Below are 8,616 nucleotides of genomic sequence, written 5' to 3' on the forward strand. Positions count from 1 at the left end.
TCAATGAATCCAAGCACAAAAATATTTGGTTTTTCTTTGTTGAAACTGTGCCATGGAGCCTGTTGAATATAGCTCAGTTATCAAGTCTTTACACTTGTAAGGAAAATCCCCTTCGGACATTTTTAAGGAAATGCTCCAAGTTTATGTTGACAAAAGTCCTGGTTACAATACTGTAACATACTGGGTAAGACAATTCAATTCTGGATTCACGTCGGTGATGGATGAAGATCGTGAAGGGCGCCCATCCTATGTAGTAACTGAAGAGAGTGTATCCATAGTGAAGACACTGGTTTTACAAGACCGACGTATAACTGTCAAAAAAGCTCTTAAGTGAAACGGGAATCTGTGTTGGGTCAATTGAAACGATTTTCCAAGACCATCTTAACATGAATAAGATGTCTGCGTACCCCGTGTCCGTGGGTACCCCGCTTTTTAACAAGTAAGCAAAAGAAGCAGAGGGTTGAGTCTTGCAAAACTCTCCTTCGAATTGAGTCCAATGACACAAATTTCTTTAAAACATGGTGACTATGGATTTATCGTTTTGATCCAGAACAAAAAATGACCTCCAGGCAATAAAAAACACCTTCTTCTCCTTCACAAAAAAGGCAAAGGTAACACCGTCAAGTGGAAAGGTCATGCTGTCGGGGTTTTTTTGGATTGTGAAGGTATCATCATGACTGACTACCAAGAAAATGGAAAAACAGTCAAAGCGGACAACTATTCGTGTTTGCTGATAAAACTACAGTCCAAATTGGTGAGAAAAAGGCGTGGAAAACTCCGTAATGGGGTCCTCCTACTACATGACAACGCCCCTGCACACAGGGCACAACAAACACTTCAGACAGCAGAACAGTGCAGCTTTGAAATCCAGCTCATTCACCAGACCTCGCCCCTTCAGACTTTTATCTGTTTCCTAATTTTTTTTTTAAATCACTGAAAGGATGTCGTTTCCATGACATAGAGGACACTATTGAGCTATGGAAGACTGGTTAGGGGCCATTTTATGCCATATGTTTCTCAAAGACTTTTGAAGATCACAGAGGTGGCAGAAACGTTTTACTCTGCATGGTGACTATGTAGAGAAATTAGAGAAATGAAAGTATGTGTGCCAAGTTACAAAGCTCTATCTTTATTCCTTCATATTTAGACCACAGACTTCTTGAACCCCCCCCCCCCCCTACACACTAAAAATCGTTTTGAATCGAAAAGGAGGAAATTTGTTAAAAATGCTCTTATAGCCGCACGATACGAAAAGGTTAATCTTGATGTCCGAACCTCTAGGCTTGTCAGATTATTATACACTGTACTCTTTTTATCCGGGCTACGAGTACACTCGTAACAGCGACACGGTCACGTCAAAGAAGCTAGTTCTGCTTGTAATTTAGGCCTGGGCGGGACTTGGACTTGGACTTGAGACTTGAAATTCCCTTGCCCATCAAGTAGTGTTTGAGACCAAGTATTTAGAACTGAGCAAGTCCAAGTCTTGCGTGGCCTAGGAAAATAGATCTATCCCTCAATCAAAAGATACAATTATTTTAACACACAGTAGATCTACAAACATTGAGTAAAGAGTCAGTGAACCAATGTATAAAGAAATGCTAAAAATTGGCATGTTTCTTATTAATTTAGTGCTTTCAGTTTGATTGTTTGAATTCAAATACACCTACCACCCCTACTACTTGCTCGGACTTGCTCGTCCTAGGCGGATTGGTTGAGTCCATTTCTTCGATAAGGGGTAGGCAGTACCACCCCTATTACTTGCTAGGATTTGCTCGCCCTTGGCGTATTGGTTGGGTCCACTTCCTCGATAAGGGGTAGGCAGGCCTAGACCCGGATAAGGCTTCAATGCCATCATTGCCATCCAAGGCTGAAGCAATTCCTGAGGTTTATTAATACAACAGAGAACAGAACAAAAAAATAAAAAGCGAAAAAAAATATTTTTTAAAATGAAAAATAATCAACCAAACAAGTATCACAAAGATGTTCCATACGTCTCAACAAAGGTGGTTGGTTGGAGAACAACAAAATAATTAGGGCTGGATTCTGCTCGGTTAATCGAAGGCTTGCAAAGCAGCGGACGTCTTGCGCTAGAGTCTTGCGAGCAGGCTTGTGGTTTGATTTGCCTCCCGCTTGCTACCGGAGGGAACTTCCGGTGAGTTGTGACTCGTGGACAGTCCTACTGTACTGTGTCGTGACGTCGCGAACTCTCGTGGCAGTGGGCTCAGTACATATTACAGAAGATTCTCTGGTTATTTGCGTTGAGAGGCTTGCACCAAAAGTGCAAGATCGGTTGTTATTTTTTCATAGTTCGGTTGTAAAAAACAAAAAGCTCTATTCAATGCACTTAAAAATTAATATTAGATCGGCTATTCTTATGATGCTAAGGCCTGTTTATTTTTAATGTGCACGAGCCATGCGCTTCATCGTCGCACGCAAAAGACCTCAGCTCGATTCCCGTATGGAGAGAAATTTTTACTGAGAACATCCGTCTTTCTGCTGGGGCGTTGTTCCCTCTCATCCCAGGTTGGCCCTGACATTGGGTTGAAGTAGGCCTACCCCGTCTCTTAAACGTTCTGTATTATGTCACTGTGAGTGTAACACATCTACAAAATAGGTTACATACATACGATACAAAAGCCAATCACAACGACCCCTGGAGTTTTCCATTTTAGGATAATCTAAGTCAACTTATTCTTATTACTACCAGAAACCTTGGTCTCTGTTACTACAATACCACGCTCCCTCTCACTTATCCATTCGCTTAGCTGATCAACGGCGGGAAGTTAAAAATAACAAAACAAGCCCAGCCTCTCCCTTCCTCCACGGTTCAAAGTTCACACAGCGAGCAGTACTGTCTTGCTGTTTGAACACATCGGACTGTCTTGTCGCCTTCGAGACGGTCCTACGCCATCGAGCGATACCGTGGCGTGCCGCTCGCTCGGTGTATCGAGACAGTACAAGTCAGCAGGTCAGGTTTCGAGCTTATCCTGGGGCAAATCTCTAGGTCTAGCGCAAATCAGTACTGTGTGAATTGTGGGGCCTGTGGCTGCGGACGGGACTTAAGGCTTGCGCAGGCCTTCGATTAATCGAGTAAGCTACAGCGCCACGCCGCGCAGTGACTCTGTGGGCGAGATCTCTCACTCTCCCCCTCTCTCTTTTTCTGACGTAAGTGGCTTCGCGGACTGCAAGCAGCTTGGGGATGATGAGGGGGCCTGACACGAGTGGCTTCGCGGATTGCTAGTTGGTGTGGACTTGAAGTTTAGACTAGACCAATGAGGTTACAGTTTGCGCTAGACTCAACTTATCATGCTGCTGATTTGATTTGATGATTTGACCTAGTGATTTGAGGCTTGTGACTTGAACTAGGGGCTTGTGAGCACGAGCGGGTTTGCTACCGGGGTACAGCCCTAAAAAATAATGATAACGATAAAGGGAAGTAATGCTGATGGCTTTACTATCAAAGAGACTACATCGTATTCATGTTACATGTATACTTTATTACGTCCCCTGGACTTGAAATTGGGCTTGAGACTTGAGGGTCTCAAAGTGTTAGGACTTGAGACTTGAAAGTCCTATTTTTTTCAATTCTGCCCAAGCCTATTGTAATTACCAAAATACGCAAATACGTCGATGCTAGCTCTGTTTGAATATTTTAATTTTCCAATGAACAGTGGTTTCTTTGTTTGGGTGTAGAAGCTTGAAAGATGTCTCGAAAGCACACATTAAAAGAAACAAACGTCACGCCTGTGTGTACTGAAAATTGTTTTATTAATTGAAATGAAAAAAACAAGAAATGCCTTACTCCCACAATCATGCAACTCCACACAATATATATGTACCTGTAATGACATACATACCGGTACACCAAACATAATCTATATTAAGCATAAAATAATTAGCACAAAGCGGAAGCTGACCTCATACATAAAGTATGTATGAAGGTCAGGAATGGTTATGATTCCGTACACACTGGCGTGACTAAACATTAAAAGAAACAAACGTCACGCCTGTGTGTACTACACATTGTTTTATTAATTGAAATGAAAAAACAAGAAACCCTTCCTGTCATTATCTGTCTTCGTTCCAAAGAAAGAGAAAGTAGCTGAGCTGTCCCCATGAAAAACTAGATCTATTTGCGTTCTTCTGAATCCCACAGACGGTGCTAGATCAGAGGGCCGACCCATGCATGCGATTGCAAGTACAGCCATCGCCTTTTGGCGTAACTGAGCTAATGATAAAGATTCATTTTGTCCCCATTTAATAAACAAATCAGCGAAAGGCTTGATCGGCATTATTTTGGTTCTGCCTGCTGGACATAATTTAGTCTCGGTTTTAACCAAAGCCTTTACAAGGTTCCTGATCTCAGGCGTTATAGAGTCTGGCTTGCCAGGCAAATTAAAATAATTTCCTAAAGCTGCCAAAGTCGTTTGAAGCACTGACTCTGGTCTTTCTGATGTACCACTTTTATACAATAGGAATGCCGCAACAGCTGCTGAGGACAAAGCCTGGGGAGGGGGAAAGACGTGCTAATTGTCTAAACAAAACGTCTTGAATTGAGACAAATACCTGTTATACTGTTCTATTGTCGATTTGGCCAAAAACCCTTTGTACGCACTAATACATTCATATGGCCAGTTCATGTCTGATAACACCTTCGCCCACTCACTCTCCAGGCATATAGCCTCCATTTTGGGTTTTTTAGTGGTTCGGTCGTTACGTTTCGTACAGGTATACATATAAGATTTGTCTTTGGTAACCTGAGGGGTGGATGCGTTGCCATTTGCGCCAACAGATGAAACCATATTTAGGAGGGCCAAAAGGGGGCTATTATCGTAGCCTCTGCTTGGGTTAGCCGTATGTGCTCTAACACATTTTGTAAAAGCCTGAAAGGCGGATTCACAAAATGGTTCTCCGTCTGCCAGTCTGGCTGATGGAGCGCATCCACTCCCTCTGAGCATGGGTCTAGAAATAGGCTGTTGTACCTGGGTAACTGGTGGGTCAGCACAGAGGCAAATCTGTCCACTGAGTGTGGACCATACAAAGTATCTAAATACCGAAATAGCCCTGGGTGTAAATACCATTCGTACTGTGCTGGAAGTCTGCTCAGGTTGTCTGCCTCTGTAGTGAGCCGACCAGTCAGGTGATTTGCCTGGATTGTGATACAATTTCTGATACACAATGTCCAGAGATTTCTTGCTATGGTGTCCAACACTTTGTTGGCACCTCCCTGAAAATTTTTGTATGCTGCTGTGGTGACCGAGTCTGAAAGGACTTGGATCGATTTGTTTTTGACTAAAGGTAAGAAACTCTTTATAACCAAAAGTACTGCCAGCAGCTCTCTGGCATTTGAGCTCAACTGGCTGAACGTTTCGTCCCAAAAACCCTGCACCATGTGGGGTTGCCCTACAATGGTACCCCCGTAACCCGTGCCTGACGCATCTGTGGTCAGTTGCAGCAACTTTTCTGGCATTTTTTTGAAAGTACGACCATTCCATCCTTTCAGGGCCTCTAACCACCACAGTAGATCAGCACTAGAGGACTCATCAATAATAAGCACATTCTGCCATGAATGTTTTTTACTTAAAAGTCTATACACATTTCTGAGAAATAACTTAGCAGGAAGAAAAACCTTGGACATAGAAATCAATTGCCCTGTTATTCTAGCCAAGCTCCTGGCTGATATACGTCCTGGCACAACTGCCCTCTTTATTGCCCTTTTCACCTTCGTGATTCTTGCAGTTGGAATGGACAGCCGGACTGTGTTAGGTTCCGAGATAGTGTCAATGATATACCCAATATATTTCAATTTATGTGAGGGCTCTAAAGCACTCTTCTTGTAATTGATATAGTAACCAAGTTTCTGCAAGGTCTCTATAAGTGCCGCTTTTGAGTACTCGATCTGTTCAGATGGGGCTGCGACAATGAAGTCGTCGACATAACATACTAATTTGACACCTTGGTTACGAAGAAACTGCACAATTGGTCGAATGGACTTGCAGAAAAAATAGGGAGACAGGCTGAGACCAAAGGGACATACAACCCACACATAATAATCACCGTTCCAGTAGAATCCTAAAAACTGTCTGTACTCATGGGCAACTTTCAGATGAAAAAATCCAGATTTTATGTCAAGCGATATCAACTTATCATTAGGCTCTATTATCTCCAAGACCTGGCTAATGTTTTCATTTACATAGCCTTTGGACACACAATAAGTGTTTATATGTCGTAGATCTGTAATAATTCTAAGTGAACAGTCAGATTTTGGTACTGTTGATATAGGTGATACACATGTTGGTTTAGAGTCACATTTCTGAATGCATTTGCTATCTAACAGCCGTGGAATTTCTTCCTTTAAAAACAATAATTCCTGGTCATTAAATGTTTTATTGCGTTCTTCAAATGGGATAGGCTTGCTTTTAAGCCAAAGGGGCACACCATTCCTAATCCATGACAGCACACAAGAATTTTCTGTTATATTTTCCCACTCCTGATACGAACTAATCAAAGAGCCTCCAATACACATAGAGCACACACATTTGACACATTGTCATGATCAGTAGCGTTCACTACACACAACAAGCAGGCTTACTAGTTTGACTTAATATAAGCCTCACACGGCTAATTTTCATCGGTCTGAGCAGCAGAGTAAGGAGGTCGGTTTGATGTAATCCACTCCGAACTGAAGCCATGTCCCCTGAATTGTTGACGGAACGATCTGCCTCTCTGGAAGCCATGGTCTCGCTGACCTCGTGATCTGTCGGTTCTACTACTTGCTCTTTCCCTTGAAATTGCCAAGTCAACAGCGATCCGCAGATTATATAGCGATGACTCATTGAACCCTGATGTATGATTTTCAAACGACCTGAATAAGCGTGCCGTTTCCTCTGAGAATATATTTTTGACTACTAACGCAGAATACTCCTTTTGTACGAACTGTTGTTGAGCAGAGAAGATGGTAAACAACACTCCCATGTCTGCCTCCGACAATGAATAATGGTCACCATCCTGTTGTGTGCACAACACTGAAAGGTGTCGAAGCCCAGTCTCAGAAAAACGTGCTGTTTTGGATATAACTTTCAGAGTAGACTTTGACTCTTGTTTAATGCCAGATACGACTCATTAAGTCTGAGATGGGAGGGTAGAGATATCTTAGATAATCGTTCTTTGATATTCTCGAACTCCCGTTGTAAATCTAATTCAGAGCGGGGGGGGGGGGAATACTGGCCTCATGCCGGTCAGTGGGGCCGCTCGGATTGTTCTGGCTATCACTGGCAGTAGATCTAGATCCAGTGACGGTAGATCTACTAGGCCTAGGGCCTGCTATGTTATCGTTCTCACCTTGTTCATTCACTATCGGTCGTGCTTCTAAGGCACTAAGACGTTCCTGAATGGAAGAGTTAGTGCACTGAGAATTTCTTTTGAGTCCATAAGATAATTTAAAACAGTCGAAACGTTTGAGAAAATGGAGAATTCAGTTAATTCACTAAGCTCACAAGCCAAACACGTCCGCTCGTGGAGTAGCAAAACGCGGAAGCTGACCTCATACATAAATTATGTATGAAGTCAGGAATGGTTACGATTCCGTAAACACTGGCGTAACTAAACATTCACGACCGACGAAGTACTTTTTGAAGTGGCGCTGTGTTGTGAGGGGGTACTAATTTGATGAAAGTGACTCTGAAATAAGTGCCGAAAATTCCGTTTTGGATAATAAGAAACAGGACTTAGACTCATATAATAGAGATTCAGATCATGGTGAAGGGGTCAGTACTGGAGTTCGTGCTCGATGGGTAGGGCTAGATCTAGAGATCTATAAAAATCCAATGGGACGTCGTGGGCGCGGCAATCAGGGTGAAGTTAGAGGGTGGAATACACCTCAAAATCTACATTGTGCTATTGGTGTATTTCCTAACCACATACATTTACAAAAACTACATTCCATTTCTAACATAACTGCCAAATTTCCTTAAAACCTTAGAGTAAATGTAAGAAATAAAACACTTTGAACTATACGCACTGACTTCCGACATACGGCGGTGGCCCCAGGACTGGTACAGAGTCCATGGGGGTACGGCTAGGATAAAAAGAGTTAAAAACTATTGATTTCTAAACCTTTAGGCTCAAAAACTGTTAAGTTATTTAAATAAGTTGATTGTATCTTGTCGTTTTTGTAATAGTACTACTTTAGTTGGCTCTGCTGCTTTTGTCAAAGATTGTTTTTGTTGTTGTTGCTGCTGCTGTTGTTGTTGTTGTTGTTGTTGTTGTTGTTGTTGTTGTTGTTGATGTTGTTTGAGTATTATTCACTAACCGTATAACGTAGAACTCCGGTCCAAAGCACACAAAATAAATTCGAGAAGACAAAATTACAAAATGGCACGGAATTTTAAAAAAAATTGATGTTAGGGTCTTGTACACTAATTTAAAAAAGTACCAATAAAAAATCTTGTAAAGGTTATAGAGAGGGAATTACAAATCATGTACATAATAAATGAAACGACACCCCAAAAAATATATTATTTAAGTCTAGCACACTAAACAAAAAAAAAATCAATAAAAAGTCCCGGAAAAAGTAATAATAGAGGGAATTAAAATCATGTAGAATCTATATAATAA

The sequence above is a fragment of the Aplysia californica genome, unplaced genomic scaffold, assembly GCF_000002075.1.
Source record: "Aplysia californica isolate F4 #8 unplaced genomic scaffold, AplCal3.0 scaffold00178, whole genome shotgun sequence".
Taxonomy (NCBI): domain Eukaryota; kingdom Metazoa; phylum Mollusca; class Gastropoda; order Aplysiida; family Aplysiidae; genus Aplysia; species Aplysia californica.